At 42.7% G+C, this 25,599-nt stretch overlaps 1 protein-coding gene across 1 annotated transcript in view; it reads right to left on the bottom strand.

Annotated features, from left to right (window-relative positions):
- LOC139798639 (putative DMBT1-like protein) overlaps positions 1-25,599 on the bottom strand; it is a 62,474-nt gene that overhangs the window by 30,314 nt on the left and 6,561 nt on the right. The window lies entirely within an intron of this gene.

The raw sequence follows: 25,599 nt of genomic DNA, 5'->3' as shown, positions 1-25,599 counted from the left end.
TCTTCTTCCTAACAGCTGCTGAGTCTATAGCTCCTCAGACAGAAGACACTACCACCAGTAAGTAACACACGGTGTCTCTGGCTTGCATGCTGAGCTGTCTGCCCAAGCTCTGACCAGGTCTTGACTGGCTCCCCATCTCCTCATGGGATATGACTTCATGGTTTTTACCCATGATTCTAAAGGGACATCCCAATATCCTCTGCCGTGGCTTCCATGCACACTAAAGGAGGGAAAGGGTCTTCGGGTCAGTGCAGGAGAAATACTTGCACTGACAAAAGCACTGGGGCAGGCACACTACACCTGCATGGATTCAGATTTGGTCTCCGTCATCTCACTACTAACAAGCCAGGCTCCCTGTAGCCTTCCCTGGGTGCATCCCAGTTGGAAGATGAGTCTGTGGGGTTTGGTTTGAAATTTTCTATCTCTCATGGGTACCTCACGCGTACTCTGTGCAGGGACCAGCACTAACCTGCAGGTTTGTTTTCTCTCCTGTCTCATCCAGCCCCTGCAGCAACCACAACGACAACGACGACAACGACGACTACAACAGCAGGTGTGTGTGACCCTGGGGTGAACTGCTGGTTCCCTTCAAGAATTAATGGCTGAAATCTGGTAGAGGCAATAGATGAGATATTAGGAAGGAACTCTATGCTTTGATCGCACTGAGACCCTGAGACCCTATCTCAGCTTTCCCAAAGAAGATGTTTCTTCCCCATGCCTAGAACTATTCAGATGTCAGTGTGATGGGTCTTGGATTAGCCTGGTCATGTGGATTTTCTCTTTTCCTGTGGAACTCAGGAATAGTTAAGGCCAACCGAACCCAAAACATTCCACAATAATATTAACGGGCATTACTTAGGAGGCTGTGAGTAATATTGCAAGCAGCATAGGAAGCTCCTAAGGGTCACGGTGTAAAATCCCTATTTAAATTGAAGAAAACATTTAATGTCATCTCTTCTTTCTTACAATTACAGAGTCTACTACTTCTAAAGCAGAAGACACTACCACCTGTAAGTAATACACACAGTGTCAGCTTGCATGTCTCTTGCATGCTCAGTTGTCTGCCCAAACTGCGACCAGGTCTTGACTGGCTCCCCATCTCCTCAATGGGTATAACTTCATGGATTTAACCATGAGTTTAAGGCAACATCCCAGTCATCTCTCACTTGTCTTCCACGCTTAATCAAGGAGGAAAAGGGTCTTGTGGTTGGTGCAGGAGAAATTTTTGCACAAAAAAAAGCACTGAGGCAGACACACTACACCCGTATGTATTCAGATTTGGTCTCCATCATCTCACTCCTAACAAGCCAGACTCCCTGTAGCCTTTGTGGGGTGCATCCCAGCTGGAAGCTTACTCAGTGGGCTTTGGATTGACCTTTTGTTACCTGTACTGGGTACCTCACACGTACCCTGTGCGGTGACCGGCACTAACTTGCAGGTTTGTTTTCTCTCCTGTCTCATCCAGCCCTTGCAGAAACCACAACAACGACAACGACGACTACACCAGCAGGTATGTGTGACCCTGGGGAGAACTACTGGTTACCCCATGAATTAATGGCTGAAATCTGAGAGAGGGGAGATTTAGATGAGATAGGAGGAAGGAAGTCTTTGCTTGGAGCATCCTGAAACCCTTTGAACCTGTCAGGTTTCCCAAAGAAAATGTTTCAGCCCCATGCCTAAAAGTATTCACGTCTTGGTTAAATGGGTCTTGGATCAGCCTGGTCATGTGGATGTTGTCTTTGCCTGTGGAATTAAATTATATTTAAGGCTCAACCAAACCCAAAACATTACATGATACCATTAGTGGGAGTTACTTAGAAGGATTTGCGTGATCTTGCAAGCACCATAGGAAGCTCCTAAGGGTCAGGGTGTAAAATCTCTTTTTAAAGAGAAGAAAACCTTTCATGTTATCTTTTCTTTCTCATAATTACAGAGACTACTACTTCTAAAGCAGAAGACACTACCACCTGTAAGTAACACACAGTGTCTCTGGCTTGCATGCTCAGTTGTCTGCCCAAGCTCTGACCAGGTCTTGACTGGCTCCCCTTCTCCTCACTGGGTATAAATTTATAGATTGACCCATGAGTTTCAGGGACACCCCAAGCAACTCCCTCTTGGATTCCATGCACAATAAAGTAGGAAAAGGGTCTTGGGGTTGGTGCAGGAGAAATACTTGCACTGACAAAAGCACTGGGGCAGGCACACTACACATGTGTGGATTCAGATTTGCTCTCCATCATCTCACTCCTAACAAGCCAGGCTCCCTCTAGACTTCCTGGGCTGAATCACAGCTGGAGGCTGTGGGGCTGGGTTTCAAATTTTCTTGCCTGTAATGGGTACCCTGTGCAGTGACCAGCACTAACCTGCAGGTTTGTTTTCTCTCCTGTCTCATCCAGCCCCTGCAGAAACCACAACAACGACAACGACAACTACAACAGCAGGTATGTGTGACCCTGGGGTGAACTGCTGGTTCCTTCCATGAATTAATGGCTGAAATCTAGAAGAGAGGAGATTTAGGTGAGAGATGAGGAAGGAAGCCTTTGCTCTGAGGGTGGTGATACCCTGTCCCTCCTTGCCCAGGGAAGCTCTTTTTTTACCTATACCTAGAAATGTTCAAGGACAAGTTAGACGCGACTTGGGAGAACCTGCTCTGCTAGAAGGTGTCCCTGCCCATGGACCTGAATTATTTTTAACTCTTGTTTTCTCTCCTGTCTCATCCATCCCCTGCAGAAACCACAACGACGGCGGCAGCAACCACAGCAGGTGTGTGTGACCCTGGGGTGAACTGCTGGTTCCCTTGAAATGAAAACAGATTAAATCAGGGAGAGGGGAGATTTAGATGAGAACTTAGGAAAAAAATCTTTGCCGTGGTGGTTCTGGCCTATGTTTCTGGGAAGCTGTGGCTGCCCCATCACTAGAAGTGTTTCAGGACTAGTTGGATGGGGTTTGGAGAAAGCTGGTCCGGTAGAAGATGTCCCTTCCCATGGACCTAGATTATATTTCAGCTTTTTTCTAACCCAAACCATTCCATGACAACGTGATTGGATGCTGCTCAAAGATCTTCATGTAATATTGCAAGCAACAAATGATTCTCCAAGAGTCTCAGATGAAAAACTCCATTTAAATTAAAGAAAATATTTCATCTCTTCTATTTTTTCATAGCTTCAGAATCTACTGCTTCTAAAGCAGAAGACACTACCACCAGTAAGTAACACACAGTGTCTCTGGCTTGCATGCTCAGGTGTCTGCCCAAGCTCTGACCAGGTGTTGACTGGCTCCCCATCTCCTCACTGGGTATGGGTTGGGTTTAAACTTTTCTTACCTGTACTGTGTACCTCTCACGTACCCTGTGCAGGGACCAGCACTAACCTGCAGGTTTGTTTTCTATCCTGTCTCATTCAGCCCCTGCAGAAACCACAACGCCGACAACGCCGACGACTACAACAGCAGGTGTGTGTGACCCTGGGGTGAAATGCTGGAATTAATGGCTGAAATCTGGAAGAGGAGAGATTTAGATGAGATATTAGGAAGGAAGTCTTTTCTTTGAGGGTGTGAGAGCCCTTCCCTCCTTGCCAATGGAAGCTCTCTCTTACCTATACCTTGAAATATTCAAGGCCACATTGGGTGTGACTTGGGAGAACCTGGCGTGCTAGAACGTGCCCCTGCCCATGGACCTGAATTACTTTTAAGGTCCCTTAAAACACAAATAATTCCATGATACAGTTTCTCAAATTTACTCAAAATCATTTTGCATTATATTGGAAGCAGCTGAGGATGCTTTTAAGGATCCCCATATAAAATTTCCCATTTTAAATGAAGAAAGTATTTAATTTCATCTCTTCTTCCTAACAGCTGCTGAGTCTATAGCTCCTCAGACAGAAGACACTACCACCAGTAAGTAACACACGGTGTCTCTGGCTTGCATGCTGAGCTGTCTGCCCAAGCTCTGACCAGGTCTTGACTGGCTCCCCATCTCCTCATGGGATATGACTTCATGGTTTTTACCCATGATTCTAAAGGGACATCCCAATATCCTCTGCCGTGGCTTCCATGCACACTAAAGGAGGGAAAGGGTCTTCGGGTCAGTGCAGGAGAAATACTTGCACTGACAAAAGCACTGGGGCAGGCACACTACACCTGCATGGATTCAGATTTGGTCTCCGTCATCTCACTACTAACAAGCCAGGCTCCCTGTAGCCTTCCCTGGGTGCATCCCAGTTGGAAGATGAGTCTGTGGGGTTTGGTTTGAAATTTTCTATCTCTCATGGGTACCTCACGCGTACTCTGTGCAGGGACCAGCACTAACCTGCAGGTTTGTTTTCTCTCCTGTCTCATCCAGCCCCTGCAGCAACCACAACGACAACGACGACAACGACGACTACAACAGCAGGTGTGTGTGACCCTGGGGTGAACTGCTGGTTCCCTTCAAGAATTAATGGCTGAAATCTGGTAGAGGCAATAGATGAGATATTAGGAAGGAACTCTATGCTTTGATCGCACTGAGACCCTGAGACCCTATCTCAGCTTTCCCAAAGAAGATGTTTCTTCCCCATGCCTAGAACTATTCAGATGTCAGTGTGATGGGTCTTGGATTAGCCTGGTCATGTGGATTTTCTCTTTTCCTGTGGAACTCAGGAATAGTTAAGGCCAACCGAACCCAAAACATTCCACAATAATATTAACGGGCATTACTTAGGAGGCTGTGAGTAATATTGCAAGCAGCATAGGAAGCTCCTAAGGGTCACGGTGTAAAATCCCTATTTAAATTGAAGAAAACATTTAATGTCATCTCTTCTTTCTTACAATTACAGAGTCTACTACTTCTAAAGCAGAAGACACTACCACCTGTAAGTAATACACACAGTGTCAGCTTGCATGTCTCTTGCATGCTCAGTTGTCTGCCCAAACTGCGACCAGGTCTTGACTGGCTCCCCATCTCCTCAATGGGTATAACTTCATGGATTTAACCATGAGTTTAAGGCAACATCCCAGTCATCTCTCACTTGTCTTCCACGCTTAATCAAGGAGGAAAAGGGTCTTGTGGTTGGTGCAGGAGAAATTTTTGCACAAAAAAAAGCACTGAGGCAGACACACTACACCCGTATGTATTCAGATTTGGTCTCCATCATCTCACTCCTAACAAGCCAGACTCCCTGTAGCCTTTGTGGGGTGCATCCCAGCTGGAAGCTGACTCAGTGGGCTTTGGATTGACCTTTTGTTACCTGTACTGGGTACCTCACACGTACCCTGTGCAGGGACCAGCACTAACCTGCAGGTTTGTTTTCTCTCCTGTCTCATCCAGCCCTTGCAGAAACCACAACAACGACAACGACAACTACAACAGCAGGTGTGTGTGACCCTGGGGTGAACTGCTGGTTCCTTCCATGAATTAATGGCTGAAATCTGGAAGAGGGAAGATTTAGATGAGAGATGAGGAAGGAAGCCTTTGCTCTGAGGGCGGTGATACCCTGTCCCTCCTTGCTCAGGGAAGCTCTTTTTTTACCTATACCTAGAAATGTTCAAGGACCAGTTAGATGCGACTTGGGAGAACCTGGTCTGCTAGAAGTTGTCCCTGCCCATGGACCTGAATTATTTGTAATGTTTGTTTTCTCTCCTGTGTCATCCAGCTCCTGCAGAAACCACAACGACGACAACTGCATCAGCAGGTGTGTGTGACCCTGGGGTGATCTGCTGGTTCCCTCCATGAATTAATGGCTGAAATCTGAGAGAGGGGATATTTATATTGGAGCTTAGGAAAGGATTCTCTTCTTTGAGGGTGCTGAGACCGTGACACCCTGGCCCAGCTTTTCTATAGATGTTTCTGCCCCAGAGCTAGAAGTATGCATGCCTCGGTTGGAAGGGTCTTGGATCAACCTGGTCATGTGGATGTTATAATTGCCCATGGAACTAAATTATAGTTATGGCCAACCAAACCCAATCCATTCTACGGTACTAATAGGGATGTTACTGATAAGTCTTTGAATAACATTGCATGCCGCAGTGGACACCCCTGAGGGTCAGGGTGTAAAATCTCATTTTAAAGAGAAGAAAAGCTTTTATGTTATTTCATGTTTTTCTCGGCTATAGCATCTGCTACTTCTAAAGCAGAAGACACTACCACCTGTAAGTAACACACAGTGTCTCTGGCTTGCATGCTCAGTTGTCTGCCCAAGCTTTGACCAGGTCTTGACTGGCTCCCCATCTCCTCACTGGGTATAAATTCATGGATTTCCCCATGAGTTTCAGGGACATCCCAGACAACTCTCCCTTGGCTTCCATGCACAGTAAAGTAGGAAAAGGGTCTTGGGGTTGGTGCAGGAGAAATACTTGCACTGACAAAAGCACTGGGGCAGGCACACTACACATGTGTGGATTCAGATTTCCTCTCCATCGTCTCACTCCTAACAAGCCAGGCTCCCTGTAGACTTCCTAGGCTGAATCACAGCTGGAAGATGACTCATTGGGGTTTGGTTTGAAATTTTCTTGCCTGTAATGGGTACCTAACACATACCCTGTGCAGGGATCAGCACTAACCTGCAAGTTTGTTTTCTCTCCTGTCTCATCCAGCCCCTGCAGAAACCACAACAACGACAACGACGACTACAACAGCAGGTATGTGTGACCCTGGGGTGAACTGCTGGTTCCCTCCATGAATTAATGGCTGAAATCTGGAAGAGGGAAGAGATTTAGATGAGAGATGAGGAAGGAAGCCTTTGCTCTGAGGGTGGTGATACCCTGTCTCTCCTTGCCCAGGGAAGCTCTTTTTTTACCTTTTTTTACCTAGAAATGTTCAAGGACCAGTTAGATGCGACTTGGGAGAACCTGCTCTGCTAGAAGGTGTCCCTGCCCATGGACCTGAATTATTTTTAACTCTTGTTTTCTCTCCTGTCTCATCCAGCCCCTGCAGAAACCACAACGACGACGACTACAGCAGCAGGTATATGTGACCCTGGGATGATCTGCTGGTTCCCTTCATGAATTAATGGCTGAAATCTGAGAAAGGGGAGATTTAGATGAGATAATAAGAGAGGATTCTTTTCTTTGAGGGTGGTGAGACAGTGAGACCCTGGCCCAGCTTTTCCAAAGAAGATGTTTATGCCCCATGCCCAAAGGAATTCTGGTCTCGGTTGGATTAGTATTGGATCTGTCTCGTCATGTTGATGCTGTCTTTTGTTCTGGAATTAAATTGTATTTAAGGTCCAAGCAAACACAAAACAATCCAGAGTACTATTAGCGGGTGTTACAGAGAAGGCTTTGAGTAATATTGGAAGCAGAAGAGGATGCCCCTAAACGTCAGGGTGTAAAATCTCCTTTTAAAGAGAAGAAAACCTTTTCTGTTTTCTGTTGTTTCTCTCAGCTATAGCTTCTACGACTTCTAAAGCAGAAGACACTACTGCCTATAAGTAACACACAGTGTCTCTGGCTTGCATGCTCAGGTGTCTGCCCAAGCTCTGACCAGATCTTGACTGGCTCCCCATCTCCTCACTGGGTATAACTTCATGGATTTACCCATGAATTTCAGGCAGCATCCCAGTTACCTCTCTCTTGGCTCCCATGCCAATTAAAGTATGAAAAGTGTCCTGGGGTTGGTGCAGGAGAAATACTTGCACTGAGAAAAGCACAGGGGCAGGCACCCTACACCTGCATGGATTCAGATTTGGTCTCCGTCATCTCATTACTAACAAGCCAGGCTCCTTGTAGCCTTCCCAGCGTTCATCCCAGCTGGAAGCTGACTCATTGGGGTTTGGTTTGAAATTTTCTTGCCTGTAATGGGTACCTAACACATACCCTGTGCAGGGACCAGCACTAACCTGCAGGTTTGTTTTCTCTCCTGTCTCATCCAGCCCCTGCAGAAGCCACAACTACGACGACGACGACTACACCAGCAGGTATGTGTGACCCTGGGGTGAACTGCTGGTTCCCTCCATGAATGAATGACTGAAATCTGAGAGAGAAGAGATTTAGATGGGATAGGAAGAAGGAAGTCTATGCTTTGAGGGTGCTGAGACCTGGGACCCTAGCCCAGCTTTTCCAAAAGAAGATGCTTCTGCCCCATGCCTGGAAGTATTCAGGTCTCGGTTGGATGGGTATAGGATCATCTTGGTCATGTGGATGTTGTCTTTGCCCATGGAACTACACTATATTTATGGTCCAACCAAACCCAAAACATTCCATTCTACTGTTAGTGGTGTTACTGCTAAGGCTTTGAATAATATTGCAAGCAGCAGATGAAGCACCTAAGGGTCAGGGTGTAAAATCTCATTTTAAAGAGAGGAAAATATTTAATGTCATCTCTGGTTTCTCACAAGTACAGAGTCTCCTGCTCTCACAGTAGAAGAAACTACCACCTATACTAACACACACTGTCTCTGGCTTCGATGCTAAGTTTTCAGCCCTAGCTCTGACCAGGTCTTGATGGCTCCCCATCTCCTCATGGGATATGACTTCATGGGTTTACCCATGATCTTTAAGGGACATCCTAATACCCTCTTCCTTGGCATCCATGCACAGTAAAGTAGGAAAAGGGTCTTGGGGTTGGTGCAGGAGAAATATTCGCACTGACAAAAGCACTGGGGCAGGCACACTACACGTGTGTGGATTCAGATTTCCTCTCCATCATCTCACTCCTAACAAGCCAGGCTCCCTGTAGACTTCCTAGGCTGAATCCCAGCTGGAAGCTGACTCAGTGGCATTGGGTTTGCAATTATCTTACCTATACTGTGTACCTCTCACGTACCCTGTGCAGGGACCAGCACTAACCTGCAGTTTTGTTTTCCCTCCTGTCTCATCCAGCCCGTGCAGAAACCACAACGACAACGACTACAACAGCAGGTATGTGTGACCCTGGGGTGAACTGCTGGTTCCCATCATGAATTAATGGCTGAAATCTGTTAGAGGGAAGATTTAGATGAGAAAGGAGGAAGGAATACTTTCCTTTGAGCATCCTGAGACCCTGAGACCCCAGCCCAGCTTTTCTAAAGAAGATGTTTCTGCCCCATGTCTAGAAGTATCCATGTCTCAGTTGGAAGGGTCTTGGATCAGCCTGGTCATGTGGATGTTTTCTTTTCCTGTGGAACTAAAGAATATTTAAGGCCAACCAAACCCAAAACATTCCACGATACTGTTAATGGGCGTAATTGAGAAGGCTATAGGAAAAGTGTCTTGGGGTTGGTGCAGGAGAAATACTTGCACTAAAAAAAGCAATGGGGCAGGCACACTACACCTGCATGGATTCAGATTTCCTCTCCATGATCTCACTTCTCACAAGCCAGGTTCCCTGTAGACTCCCTGGGGTTCATCCGAGCTGGAAGCTGACTCAGTGGGGTTTGGTTTGAACTCTTCTTATCTTCAATGTGTACCTCACACATACCCTGTGCAGAGACCAGGATTAACCTGCAGGTTTGTTTTCTCTCCTGTCTCATCCAGCCCCTGCAGAAACCACAACAACGACAGCGACGACAACAACTACAACAGCAGGTGTGTGTGACCCTGGGGTGAAATGCTGGTTCCCTCTCTTTCAATGGTCTTTGCTTTTCTCATACCTGATGGAGGACATACTGATATGAACCTTTTAACTTCTCTTTCACAGCCCCAACTGAATCCTCAACAGCAGAAAAGAAAGGTACTTTTCTTTTGTGCTCATTTCTAGACCTGTGTTGAGCGGTTCTCTTTTTTCATGTGAGTCACAAGTGTATGTAAAACACAGACAATATCCAGTTTCCTATTTTCCCTTCTCCCAGAAACAAGCTCAGCAGCTCCCACTCCTGCTGAAACAACCACTACCACTGGTAAGTTATGCTGTTGGGATTGACAGGAGAGAAATACCTAGACTGATTGAAGTACTGGGGAAGGGGAAAGCACTGGGGCAGACACCAGCATCATTTCACATTTGCCCTGGATCATCTCATTCCTATACACTCAGACTCCATGGAAATTTCCAAGGTGCATCCCAACTAGAAGCTGAGTCATTGGGTCTGGTTTGAACCTTAGTTTTCTAAAATGGAATTCATCTTCTGACAAATCTGAAATGCAAGTTCTGTTCATTCACTGAAAACATTCTGCCCTGGATGCTTAGAGAGCAGACTAAAGGCTCCACATGGGCAATGGCGCTCACTGCCTCAGTAAAACTTGTGTGTTGTGCTGACAGCTTACAGGAGACTCAACTTCAGCTGCAAGGCATGCATTGGAGCATGGGGCTGACACCATGGAGTAACCAGAATTAAATCTTGTCCCCATTAAGGCCAATAATGTCATCTTTAGTATTCAAGCCCCTACATTTTTCTTAGTATGAGCTCTTTGTCCATGACAACCCTGTTCCTGAAATCTGTAGCTGCTAACATTTCCTAGTTTAAGGCATCCAGCTGGTTGCAATATATATATATTAATTGATTCCATAAAAACACACGGTTTCCTTGTTCAATCTCACTTTTTCTCTTGCTTGGCATTTTCTTCCCCTCAGTAAAACCCCGTCACAAACCAAGTCCACGTCCACGTCCTAAAAAGCCAGGTAAGGTGATCTAATTCTTAATTTATATTTCATTAATTTAAAAAAAAATTGCATGACATTCTTGATTATCTAAGTTCTTAATTAAATATTCATTCCATACAGGCAGAAAGTTTCCTTGTTCAATCTCATGTTTACATTGTTGTTATTATTTGTTTCTCCTCAGTTAAACCCCGTCCAAAACCACGACCACGTCCAAAAAGGCCAGGTGAGGTGGTCTCATTCTTAATTTCTTTTTAATTACTAAATGATTAAGGAATTAGCAATTCAAAATTGAAAAACAATAATTAATCAACCACATTTTATTCGTCATTATATATGTTCTTAATTATTTAATTGATGACATAAAAGCACAAGTTTTCCTTGTTCAGTGTCAAATTTATTGTTTGGATTTTTTTCTATTTAGAAAAACCTCGTCGCAAAAAACACCCACGTCCTGTAACGCCAGGTAATATATTCTGATCCTTAATTGCTTACTAATTTACAAAAAATCAATAAATATGAATTGATTGCATAACATTCTTGATTACATACATTCAGAATTATTTATTTGAGAAATAGGTCTGCAATAATTCAGATTGATCTCTAGCATCTCAATCTTAATAAGTCGTGTTCCCTGCAACTTTCCCGGGGTGCATCCCAGCTGGAAGCTGACTCAATGGGGATGGGTTTGAAATTTTACTAGGTATGATGGGTACCTCACACGTACCCTGTGCAGGGACCACCACTGACCTGCAGGTTTGTTTTCTCTTCTGTCTCATCCAGCCCCTGCAGAAACCACAACAACGACAACGACAACTACAGCAGCAGGTATGTGTGACCCTGGGGTGAACTGCTGGCTCCCTCCATGAATTAATGGCTGAAATATGAGAGGGGAGATCTAGATGAGATATTCGGATGGAAATTTTTGCTGTTGTGGGTGCAGAGACCCTTGTCCAGGTTTCCCAAAGAAGATGTTTCTGTGCCATGCCTAGAAGTATTCAGGTCTCAGTTGGATGGGTCTTGGATCAGTCTGGTCATGTGGATATTGTCTTTGCCTGTGGAACTAAAGAATATTTAAGGTCCAACCAAAGAAAAAAATTGTTTGATACAATTAAAGGGCATTACTAAGAAGGCTGCGAGTAATATTGCAAGCAGCAGAGGATGCCCCTAAAAGTCAGGGTGTAAAATCTCCTTTTAAAGAAAAGAAAACTCTTGATGTTATCTCTTCTTTCTCTCAGGTACAGAGTCTACTACTTCTAAAGCAGAAGACACTACCACCTGTAAGTAACACACAGTGTCTCTGGCTTGCATGCTCAGTTTTCTGCCCAAGCTCTGACCAGATCTTGACTGGCTCCCCATCTCCTCACTGGGTATAAATTCATGGATTTACCCATATTCTTTAAGAGACCATCCCAGTCATCTGTCACTTGGCTTCCATGAACAATTTAGGGGGGAAAGAATCTTTGGGTCCTGTGCAATAGAAATACTTGCACTGACAAAAGCACTGGGACAGGCACACTGCACCTGCATGGATTCGGATTTCCTCTCCATCACCTCACTCCTAATAAGCCAGGCTCCCTGTAGCTCTCTCAGGGTGCATCCCAGCTGGAAGCGGACACAGTGGGGTTGGGTTTGAAATTTTCTTATCTTCAATGGGTACCTCACACGTACCCTGTGCAGTGAATAGCACTAACCTGCAGGTTTGTTTTCTCTCCTGTCTCAACCAGCCACTACTGAAACCACAACGACGACAACGACAGCAATTACGACAACAGAAGGTGTGTGTTACCCTGGGGTGAACTGCTTTTTCCCTCCAGGAAAAATGGCTGATATCTGGAAGATGAGAGATATAGATGAGATATGAGGAAGGAACACTTTTTCTCTGAGCATGCTGAGACCCAGGTTTCCCAAAGAAGATATTTCAGTCCCCTGCCTAGAAATATTCACGTCTCAGTGTAGAGGGTCTTAAATTAGCCTGGTCATGTGGATGTTGTGTTTGCCCATGGAAATAAATTATATTTAAGGTCCAACCAAACCAGGAATATTCCCTGATACCATTCTTGGATACTAATGAGAATACTTTGAGTAATATTGCAATGAGCAGAGGATGCCCTTAACGGACTCGATGTAAAATCTCCTTTTAAATTGAATAAAATATTTGATGTCATCTCTTCTTTCTCACAACTATAGACTCAGCGGCACTGGCAGTAAAAGAAGACACTACCACCTGTAAGTAACACACAGTGTCTCTGGCTTGCATGCTCAGTTGTCTGCCCAAGCTTTGACCAGATGTTCAATGGCTTCCCATCTCCTCTCTGTGTTGTTATCCACATAAATTTACCCATGAGCTTCAGGGACCATCCCAATCATGTCTCCATTTTCTTCTATGCACAATAAATGAGGGATAGAGTCTTGGGGTTGGTGCAGGAGAAATACTTGCACTGTCAAAAGCACTGGGACAGACACACTACACCTGCATGGATTCAGATTTCCTCTCCGTCATCTCACTTCTCACAAGCCAGGTTCCCTGTAGACTCCCTGGGGTTCATCCGAGCTGGAAGCTGACTCAGTGGGGTTTGGTTTGAACTCTTCTTATCTTCAGTGTGTGCCTCACACATACCCTGTGCAGAGACCAGGATTAACCTGCAGGTTTGTTTTCTCTCCTGTCTCATCCAGCCCCTGCAGAAACCACAACAACGACAACGACGACAACGACTACAACAGCAGGTGTGTGTGACCCTGGGGTGAAATGCTGGTTCCCTCTCTTTCAATGGTCTTTGCTTTTCTCATACCTGATGGAGGAAATACTCATGTGTGCCTTTCACTTCTCTTTCACAGCCCCAACTGAATCCTCAACAGCAGAAAAGAAAGGTACTTTTCTTTTGTGCTCATTTCTTGACCTGTGTTCTTAACCTGTTAAGCAGTTGCCTTTTTTTCATGTGAGTCACAAATGTATGTAAAACACAGACAATATCCAGTTTCCTATTTTCCCTTCTCCCAGAAACAAGCTCAGCAGCTCCCACTCCTGCTGAAACAACCACTACCACTGGTAAGTTATGCTGTTGGGATTGACAGGAGAGAAATACCTAGACTGATTGAAGTACTGGGGAAGGGGAAAGCACTGGGGCAGACACCAGCATCATTTCACATTTGCCCTGGATCATCTCATTCCTATACACTCAGACTCCATGGAAATTTCCAAGGTGCATCCCAACTAGAAGCTGAGTCATTGGGTCTGGTTTGAACCTTAGTTTTCTAAAATGGGATTTATCTTCTGACAAATCTGAAATGCAAGTTCTGTTCATTCACTGAAAACATTCTGCCCTGGATGCTTAGAGAGCAGACTAAAGGCTCCACATGGGCAAGGGCACTCAGCTGCCTCAGTAAAACTTGTGTGTTGTGCTGACAGCTTACAGGAGACTCAACTTCAGCTGCAAGGCATGCATTGGAGCATGGGGCTGACACCATGGAGTAACCAGAATTAAATCTTGTCCCCATTAAGGCCAATAATGTCATCTTTAGTATTCAAGCCCCTACATTTTTCTTAGTATGAGCTCTTTGTCCATGACAACCCTGTTCCTGAAATCTGTAGCTGCTAACATTTCCTAGTTTAAGGCATCCAGCTGATTGCAATACATATATATTAATTGATTCCATAAAAACACACGGTTTCCTTGTTCAATCTCACTTTTTCTCTTGCTTGGCATTTTCTTCCCCTCAGTAAAACCCCGTCACAAACCAAGTCCACGTCCACGTCCTAAAAAGCCAGGTAAGGTGATCTAATTCTTAATTTATATTTCATTAATTTAAAAAAAAATTGCATGACATTCTTGATTATCTAAGTTCTTAATTAAATATTCATTCCATACAGGCAGAAAGTTTCCTTGTTCAATCTCATGTTTACATTGTTGTTATTATTTGTTTCTCCTCAGTTAAACCCCGTCACAAACCAAGTCCACGTCCACGTCCTAAAAAGCCAGGTAAGGTGACCTAATTCTTAATTTATATTTCATTAATTTAAAAAAAAATTGCATGACATTCTTGATTATCTAAGTTCTTAATTAAATATTCATTCCATACAGGCAGAAAGTTTCCTTGTTCAATCTCATGTTTACATTGTTGTTATTATTTGTTTCTCCTCAGTTAAACCCCGTCCAAAACCACGACCACGTCCAAAAAGGCCAGGTGAGGTGGTCTCATTCTTAATTTCTTTTTAATTACTAAATGATTAAGGAATTAGCAATTCAAAATTGAAAAACAATAATTAATCAACCACATTTTATTCGTCATTATATATGTTCTTAATTATTTAATTGATGACATAAAAGCACAAGTTTTCCTTGTTCAGTGTCAAATTTATTGTTTGGATTTTTTTCTATTTAGAAAAACCTCGTCGCAAAAAACACCCACGTCCTGTAACGCCAGGTAATATATTCTGATCCTTAATTGCTTACTAATTTACAAAAAATCAATAAATATGAATTGATTGCATAACATTCTTGATTACATACATTCAGAATTATTTATTTGAGAAATAGGTCTGCAATAATTCAGATTGATCTCTAGCATCTCAATCCTAATAAGTCATGTTCCCTGCAACTTTCCTGGGGTGCATCCCAGCTGGAAGCTGACTCAGTGGGCTTTGGTTTGAAATTTTCTTACCTGTAATGGGTACCTCACATGGACCAGCACTAACCTGCAGGTTTGTTTTCTCTTCTGTCTCATCCAGCCCCTGCAGAAACCACAACAACGACAACGACAACTACAGCAGCAGGTATGTGTGACCCTGGGGTGAACTGCTGGCTCCCTCCATGAATTAATGGCTGAAATCTACTAGAGGGACAATTTAGATGAGATATTCGGACGGAAATTTTTGCTGTTGTGGGTGCAGAGATCCTTGTCCAGGTTTCCAAAGAAGATGTTTCTGCGCCATGCCTAGAAGTATTCAGGTCTCAGTTGGATGGGTCTTGGATCAGTCTGGTCATGTGGATGTTGTCTTTCCCATGGAATTATATTCTATTTAAGGTCCAACCAAACCCAAACCATTCACGATACTGTTACTGGTGTTACTGAGCAGGCTGTAATATTGCAAGCAGCAGATGATGCCTCTAAGGGTCACAGTGTAAAATCTTCAATTAAAGAGAGGAAAATATTTGATGTCATCTCTTCTTTCTCACAACTACAGACTCAGCAGCACTGGCAGTAAAAGAAGACACTACCACCTGTAAGTAACACACAGTGTCTCTGGCTTGCATGCTAAGTTTTCAGCCCTAGCTCTGACCAGGTTTTCAATGGCTCCCCATCTCCTCTCTTTATAAATTCATGTATTTTACCATGAGCTTCAGGGACCATCCCAGTCATATGTCCCTTGGCTTCCACGTCTAATAAAGGAGGAAAAGGGTCTCAGGGTTGGTGCAGGAGAAATACTTCCACTAAAAAAAGCAATGGGGCAGGCACACTACAACGGATTTGTTCTCCATCATCTCACTCCTAACAAGTCTGATTCCCTGCAACTTTCCCCGGGTGCATCCCAGCTGGAAGATGACTCAGTGGGGTTTGGTTTGAACTCTTCTTATCTTCAATGTGTGCCTCACACATACCTTGTGCAGGGACCATCACTAACCTGCAGGTTTGTTTTCTCTCCTTTCTCATCCAGCCCCTGCAGAAACCACAACGACAACGACGACGACAACAACTACGACAGCAGGTATGTGTGACCCTGGGGTGAAATGCTGGTTCCCTCTCTTTCAATGGTCTTTGCTTTGCACATACCTGATGGAGGACATACCGATATGAACCTTTTAACTTCTCTTTCACAGCCCCAACTGAATCCTCAACAGCAGAAAAGAAAGGTACTTTTCTTTTGTGCTCATTTCTTGACCTGTGTTGAGTGGTTCTCTTTTTTCATGTGAGTCACAAATGTATGTAAAACACAGACAATATCCAGTTTCCTATTTTCCCTTCTCCCAGAAACAAGCTCAGCAGCTCCCACTCCTGCTGAAACAACCACTACCACTGGTAAGTTATGCTGTTGGGATTGACAGGAGAGAAATACCTAGACTGATTGAAGTACTGGGGAAGGGGAAAGCACTGGGGCAGACACCAGCATCATTTCACATTTGCCCTGGATCATCTCATTCCTATACACTCAGACTCCATGGAAATTTCCAAGGTGCATCCCAACTAGAAGCTGAGTCATTGGGTCTGGTTTGAACCTTAGTTTTCTAAAATGGGATTTATCTTCTGACAAATCTGAAATGCAAGTTCTGTTCATTCACTGAAAACATTCTGCCCTGGATGCTTAGAGAGCAGACTAAAGGCTCCACATGGGCAAGGGCACTCAGCTGCCTCAGTAAAACTTGTGTGTTGTGCTGACAGCTTACAGGAGACTCAACTTCAGCTGCAAGGCATGCATTGGAGCATGGGGCTGACACCATGGAGTAACCAGAATTAAATCTTGTCCCCATTAAGGCCAATAATGTCATCTTTAGTATTCAAGCCCCTACATTTTTCTTAGTATGAGCTCTTTGTCCATGACAACCCTGTTCCTGAAATCTGTAGCTGCTAACATTTCCTAGTTTAAGGCATCCAGCTGATTGCAATACATATATATTAATTGATTCCATAAAAACACACGGTTTCCTTGTTCAATCTCACTTTTTCTCTTGCTTGGCATTTTCTTCCCCTCAGTAAAACCCCGTCACAAACCAAGTCCACGTCCACGTCCTAAAAAGCCAGGTAAGGTGATCTAATTCTTAATTTATATTTCATTAATTTAAAAAAAAATTGCATGACATTCTTGATTATCTAAGTTCTTAATTAAATATTCATTCCATACAGGCAGAAAGTTTCCTTGTTCAATCTCATGTTTACATTGTTGTTATTATTTGTTTCTCCTCAGTTAAACCCCGTCACAAACCAAGTCCACGTCCACGTCCTAAAAAGCCAGGTAAGGTGACCTAATTCTTAATTTATATTTCATTAATTTAAAAAAAAATTGCATGACATTCTTGATTATCTAAGTTCTTAATTAAATATTCATTCCATACAGGCAGAAAGTTTCCTTGTTCAATCTCATGTTTACATTGTTGTTATTATTTGTTTCTCCTCAGTTAAACCCCGTCCAAAACCACGACCACGTCCAAAAAGGCCAGGTGAGGTGGTCTCATTCTTAATTTCTTTTTAATTACTAAATGATTAAGGAATTAGCAATTCAAAATTGAAAAACAATAATTAATCAACCACATTTTATTCGTCATTATATATGTTCTTAATTATTTAATTGATGACATAAAAGCACAAGTTTTCCTTGTTCAGTGTCAAATTTATTGTTTGGATTTTTTTCTATTTAGAAAAACCTCGTCGCAAAAAACACCCACGTCCTGTAACGCCAGGTAATATATTCTGATCCTTAATTGCTTACTAATTTACAAAAAATCAATAAATATGAATTGATTGCATAACATTCTTGATTACATACATTCAGAATTATTTATTTGAGAAATAGGTCTGCAATAATTCAGATTGATCTCTAGCATCTCAATCCTAATAAGTCATGTTCCCTGCAACTTTCCTGGGGTGCATCCCAGCTGGAAGCTGACTCAGTGGGCTTTGGTTTGAAATTTTCTTACCTGTAATGGGTACCTCACATGGACCAGCACTAACCTGCAGGTTTGTTTTCTCTTCTGTCTCATCCAGCCCCTGCAGAAACCACAACAACGACAACGACAACTACAGCAGCAGGTATGTGTGACCCTGGGGTGAACTGCTGGCTCCCTCCATGAATTAATGGCTGAAATCTACTAGAGGGACAATTTAGATGAGATATTCGGACGGAAATTTTTGCTGTTGTGGGTGCAGAGATCCTTGTCCAGGTTTCCAAAGAAGATGTTTCTGCGCCATGCCTAGAAGTATTCAGGTCTCAGTTGGATGGGTCTTGGATCAGTCTGGTCATGTGGATGTTGTCTTTCCCATGGAATTATATTCTATTTAAGGTCCAACCAAACCCAAACCATTCACGATACTGTTACTGGTGTTACTGAGCAGGCTGTAATATTGCAAGCAGCAGATGATGCCTCTAAGGGTCACAGTGTAAAATCTTCAATTAAAGAGAGGAAAATATTTGATGTCATCTCTTCTTTCTCACAACTACAGACTCAGCAGCACTGGCAGTAAAAGAAGACACTACCACCTGTAAGTAACACACAGTGTCTCTGGCTTGCATGCTAAGTTTTCAGCCCTAGCTCTGACCAGGTTTTCAATGGCTCCCCATCTCCTCTCTTTATAAATTCATGTATTTTACCATGAGCTTCAGGGACCATCCCAGTCATATGTCCCTTGGCTTCCACGTCTAATAAAGGAGGAAAAGGGTCTCAGGGTTGGTGCAGGAGAAATACTTCCACTAAAAAAAGCAATGGGGCAGGCACACTACAACGGATTTGTTCTCCATCATCTCACTCCTAACAAGTCTGATTCCCTGCAACTTTCCCCGGGTGCATCCCAGCTGGAAGATGACTCAGTGGGGTTTGGTTTGAACTCTTCTTATCTTCAATGTGTGCCTCACACATACCTTGTGCAGGGACCATCACTAACCTGCAGGTTTGTTTTCTCTCCTTTCTCATCCAGCCCCTGCAGAAACCACAACGACAACGACGACGACAACAACTACGACAGCAGGTATGTGTGACCCTGGGGTGAAATGCTGGTTCCCTCTCTTTCAATGGTCTTTGCTTTGCACATACCTGATGGAGGACATACTGATATGAACCTTTTAACTTCTCTTTCACAGCCCCAACTGAATCCTCAACAGCAGAAAAGAAAGGTACTTTTCTTTTGTGCTCATTTCTAGACCTGTGTTGAGTGGTTCTCTTTTTTCATGTGAGTCACAAATGTATGTAAAACACAGACAATATCCAGTTTCCTATTTTCCCTTCTCCCAGAAACAAGCTCAGCAGCTCCCACTCCTGCTGAAACAACCACTACCACTGGTAAGTTATGCTGTTGGGATTGACAGGAGAGAAATACCTAGACTGATTGAAGTACTGGGGAAGGGGAAAGCACTTATTCAATCTCACTTTTTCTGTTGTTGTTTGGCACTTTCTTCCCCTCAGCAAAAGCTCGTTCCAAACCAAGCCCACGTCCTAGACCAACAGGTAAGGTGTTCTCATTCTTAATGATTTCTTAATCAATAATTATTAATAATAGTTGATATTAAGTAATAATTATATCGCATTGTTGATTACGTTCATTCTTATTAAAAAGTTGATTCCATAAAAGCACAAATTTTCTTTATTCAGTCTCAATTTTTAAACTGTTTGGGGTTTTGTCCCCACAGGAAAATTCCATCCCAAGCCACGCCCACGTCCTAGAAAGCCAGGTATGGTGTTCTCATTATCAATTTCTTCTCAATTATTAATTATTATAACCGATGTATTAACAATTATAGAATAGTTATTGTATAGTAATTAATCCATTGTATTATATTCTTGATTATATATGTTCTTAATTAACTAGTTCATGACATAAGAGCACACATTTTCATTATTCAGTCTAACATTTCATGTTATTGGTTTCTCCCCTAAGGAAAACCCCGTCCCAGACCACGTCCTGCAAAGCCAGGTGAGGAGATGTCATTCATAATTAATTTTTAATTAAAAAGTAGTAAATAGTAATTAGTTTATAGCATAACATTTTTATTACATATTTTCATAACTAATTAATTGATTTAATAAAAGCACACATTTTCCTTATTCAATCTCGTTTCTTATGTTATTGGGTTTTTTTTTCTCTTCTCAGTAAAACCTCGTCCCAGACCACGTCCTGGAAAGCCAGGTAAGGTCTTATCATTCTTAATTGATTAGTTGGTTAATTAATATTTCTTAACCTAAATAAATGATAATAAATTATTAGATTATTTATGACATAGGGTTCTTGATTACATATATTTTTACCTAAATGATTGATTACATAAAAGCACACATTTTCCTTATTCAGTCTCATTTCTTATATTATTTTTTGGGATTTTTCACCTCAGTAAAACCCCGTCCTAGACCACGCCCATTTCCTAAGAAGCCAGGTAAGGTATTTTCGTTCCCTATTATTAATTGATTCCATAAAAGCACACATTTTCCTCATCCAGTCTCATTTCTTATGTTACTCTTTGGTTTTTCTCCTCTCAGGAAAACCCCGTCCCAGACCACGTCCAGGAAAGCCAGGTAAGGTGTTCTCATTCTTAACTGATTAATTGGTTTCATTATTATTTCTTAACCAAATTAAATTGTAAACTATTAGTTTATTTAATACATAGGATTCTTGATTACATATATTCTTAATCAAATGATTGATTACATAAAAGCACACATTTTCCATGTTCAGTCTCATTTCTTATGTTAATGGGTTTTTTTTCTCCCCTTAGGAAAACCCCGTCCCAGACCACGCCCACGTCCAGGAAAGCCAGGTAAAGTGTTCTCATTCTTAATTGATTAACTGGTTAAATATAATTTCTTAACCAAAATAAATGATAATAAATTATTAGTTTATTTAACACATAGGACTCTTGGTTACATATATTCTTAATTAAATGACTGATCACTTAAAAGCACGCATTTTCTTTATCCAGTCTCATTTCTTATGTTATTCTTTGGTTTTTCTCCTCAGGAAAACCCCGTCCCAGACCACGTCCTGGAAAGCCAGGTAAGGTGTTCTCATTCTTAATTGATTAATTAGTTCATTATTATTTCTTAACCAAAATAAATGATAATAAATTATTCGTTTATTTAATACATAGGATTCTTGGTTACATATATTCTTAATTAAACAACTGATCAGGTAAAAGCACACATTTTGCTTATTAGTCTCATTTCTTATGTTATATTTTGGGATTTTTTTCCCCTCAGTAAAACGCCATCCTAGACCACACCAGTTTCATAAGAAGCCAGGTAAGGTGTTCTCATTCTTTCTGTGTTTTAATGACTTCTCTTCCTAAGGACAGGACATGGTGGGTAAGAGGTGGGAGCTGGGAAAGCCTGGAAGTTCAGGGGCAGGGGGGATCTGGAGAGAGAAGAAAAGGGGAAGTGGGAGAGGTCAGGAGCAGGCAGAGAGCCTGGGGACCACACACTGCTGGTAACAGGGGCTGGCAGCCAAACCATCCTTGGGGCTGAGGGTCAAGGGGATGAGCTGCCCTACGTCTGCACCATTCAAGGAAAAAAAACCATGCATACAAAAGAGCTGCCTGTATCCTGCCAGGCTGCTGGCCAGCCCATGCCAGGGTGCTCTGGCAGGCAAAGAAACAGCTCGGGGCATCACAGCAAGCTCACCCTCTTCCCAGGGGAGAAGGGACAGGCAGTGGTCACTTGTGTAACCTTGGGGTCAGTTGTAGGAGAGAGTAATGAGCTGCTGATGGGACACCATCACAACAAAAAAAAAATTTATTTCCTCTTCACTCAGCTGCTCGTTCCAGGTACAGCAGCCAGGCCCACATTTGCATTGGTTAAGCACAGCAGAATTCCATACAGGCTGTGTTTTACTCTCTTGCTCACACCTAGTTTCTTAACATGTGATTTCTTCTTCAGTCAAATTTGTTTTTCTGCCTAAATACACGCGGCTGAGACTGCAGAAATACTTTACTGGCCTGTGTGGACCAAGGAGGCCTGGGATGCCAGCTGTAAAATTACAAGGGTAAATATTTATTTATGAGCATGAGGTGTCCCAGCCACACTGTGGCACCCCTGGTATAGGTTTTCCCTGGGCTCTCACCCCCTCCAAATATTCAGGTACAACATGAGTGGACTAATGACTCACACCCACACCATTGATCACCAGCCCTAGTTTGCAAAACAACTCTATTTACTGACCCAGCTGTCTCTGGAGTCAGCCTTGTTGGATTTCCTGACACTAGATGATGCTGGGAGGATTTCAAAACTGCATCAGAGGGGCTGGGGACCTGTAGTTGTTTTATCTGTCCAAGACCATCCTTCATGGACATCTCTAAGCATCCATGAAGCCAAATCCTTCTTTCCAGGGTTGGGCTGTCCTTTAACTTGTTTTAATTAAGCACCAACAATATCAGACTTTCAGTAATATTCCACCACCTCCTTACCTTACAGTTTATAATGTGAACCAATAGGTATTAATGAGGTTAATACACTTTTATCCTCCCCAGACTGATAGATACAAGAGAGGGGGAAAAGGCTTTTCAGAACTGTGACCAGCAGTAGACCCTAGAGCAATGCCAGAGGCTCCTTGGAAGAGAACAAACACCTGAGCAACCCCCACTGCAGGCCTGGCATCATCTCCTGTGCCAAGTTTCACACACCATACAAAGGCTGTGGCACAGTGGGCTATTTGGAATATATGGGTTTGAAATTAGCACATGCCAGGCTTGATCAAAATTATTTATGAAAAAGAAAATTCAAAAATATTTTTGAAAGATTGTTACCTGATAATGCCACTACCATGGCTTTGTGAATTTTTAAAAATCCTATCAGGTGCTTTATATTATGCATTTATGTACATGTGGGATATTTATATATTTGTTGTGTTAGATATTAAACCAACAGAAGTATTTAAATTCCATACAGTTGCACCTGTGGTCAGGAGTTCTGCTCTGTGAATTGGGACTAACCTCATGGTTAGAAACCTCTGCAGGAAAGTTTCCTCTAAGCAACGAAACAAGAGGGCTTACTGAATATGTCTCATTTTTTCCTACGACAATTATATCTGAGCTTTTCCATTTTTCATTTCTCAGGTGTGTAAAGGACCCAACCTGTGGGAAGTTCAACTTGCCACGCAGTAGACTTTACCCATTCAAGTTTGGTGCTCCCAAAAGCCCCAAGACCTGCCTACAGTGTGAAGTATCATCATGCATCACCTTCACTTATTCCTCCCACCAATACAAGGGCCATCGGAGGAGAGGCAAAAGAAGCATAAGTGAAAGTGGCAGCACAATTTTTACCATCATCCCCAAATGATAACAGCCCCAATCATATTTCTTCTAACCCTAACACTATGTTGATCATTTCTACGTGTGGGCGTGTTGCACGTCTGCTGCTGATTTCTAAAAAATAAATTGTAAGGGTGGGTGTAAATCTAATGGTATTTAATCTTAACTGTGCTTCTGTTCCTTAATTTCAGATCCTTTGGATCTATATTCCTGATCTGTAAAACCTTAAACTTCAATAAATACTCTCATTGAAAAAAGTAGTTGTATCAGCTGAGTGATTATTCTCATCAAGACTTTGTTTCCCTCTCACAGTTCTTCCCCCTTTGTCATGGTCTGTAACTATTAATATTTTATATTTTGTTTGTGAGGAAATATTAGTCACTTCACATGCACGAACTACAAGTTGCAAACTAACCAGATTTATGTTTTGAATGAATTATAAGGATTTATTCAGGGCAAAATGACACCACTTTTTTGAAAGGGTCTTAAGAAGGAGTGACAGTGGGAGAGAAACAGGCAGAACAGGATTTTTAAACAAATTAATCACCCCAGGGAAAGGGGCTATTAAAGAAAGAAAGAGAGAAATTAAGCTTTTTCACCCTCCAGAGAAAAGTTGCCTGTCTCTCTGTCTCTCTGAGGTCACAGATGCTCTGCAGCTCCTTGGTGCTGCTTTTCTTCCTCTCCTTGCTTCTCTCACCTCTGATTTTTTACATAGTAAAAAGTTCCTTCTTTTCATCAATTATTGCCAGAGGCTGCAAATTTGGTAGCTACGGGTCTTCCCTGTGTATTTAGGTTTCCCCGGAATTCTAGTATTTGCTATCAATTTGCATTAGATGTCTGGTGGTTATTAGCATTTTTTTCTTTCTAGTCCTAGCAAAGGAGGGGAGGGTCTGTTGATGAGATTCTGAAATAAATTTGCTACCTTTTTAAAGAGTGTAATCTATGCCTGCAGAGCCAAGGTTCTGCTTATTGAATGTGTGATACATTTTCAAAGAGCAAACTAAGCTGGGGAGACAGAGGAATGCTGAATCAAGAGGCAATTTTTTTTTTTTTTTTCTGTTTTCAATGTATCCACATTACACCATTGTACCAAATATCTCAAACACTGAGCATTTAAGAAAGATTGAGCTGCCTTACAGATAGACATCCCAGTGCTGCTTCCTGAGCTCAAAAAAGAGACATAAATCAAAGGAAAAGCATCCCTTGTAACCAGTGATATCTGAGCAATAACCAAACTCAAAAATAATTGGAAAAATATGTGCAGGTTTATTGCTGGAGATAAGGACTGTCAAAAATTCACTATAGCTAAATTCACTCCGAGACTTAGCTTAATCCTTTTTCATTCACTATCTATTATACCGGTATAACTTCGAGTCAAGGAAGGGTTTCTTTATGACAATATTATTTTGTTCTAATCAGAATGACTTAGTGAAAAAAAATACATGAGTGATTTTCACTTAATAATAGAGAAAAATATATTGCAGATTGCAGAACTGTAGAAGAGTAAAGCAGTCATCTCAGAGAAAGAGATGGATAAAATTTTGCTAATCTGGACGGTTTAGCCTGAATGTATCTAAACCAGTGCGGGATGTTTTGGAATTGAATTAGATTAAATTAACATTTTCCCATCCCAAGTTGAACCTGTCTGGTTTTTGCCTGTTACTGTCATTGGGGAATGCAAACCTCCCTGTAGTTGTCTCCATTAAGGAACCTTAGGGTGGGTTTTCTCCTCCATGTCCCATGGTGGGGGGGAGGTGAGTGAGCAGAGCCCTGGTTGGTACCAGCTGGGCCCAGACCCTGACAGCAGCCTTGCTGTGCCCTCCCTCTGCCTCCCTGAACTGTTCTGTAGCTCCCCAGGAGCAGCCCTGCAGCTGGGCTTCATTTTCCTACCCACTATTAATCAGGGAAATTAATTTGGGTATGAGGACAGAATGGTGATCCCAAATCAAGGAACAAAGACTGCATTGCTTCTGACTGACAAGAAGGAAAAACGAGCAAATCTCTTTTAAGTATCAACTTTTTCCCACCTAAGTCACTTTACTCCTGCTACTCTGCATTCCCAGAGCCACATCCATCTTGCCATCTCTGCTCGGCCTTGGGCAGAGGTGGGGCAGGGACAGGAACCAGGGGAGCTTCCAGCAGCTTCTCCCAGGAGCCACCCCTGTCCCCCCCC

Source organism: Heliangelus exortis, chromosome 7 (assembly GCF_036169615.1).
Source record: "Heliangelus exortis chromosome 7, bHelExo1.hap1, whole genome shotgun sequence".
In the NCBI taxonomy this organism is placed as follows: domain Eukaryota; kingdom Metazoa; phylum Chordata; class Aves; order Apodiformes; family Trochilidae; genus Heliangelus; species Heliangelus exortis.
This window is presented reverse-complemented; position numbering and strand designations above follow the sequence as displayed.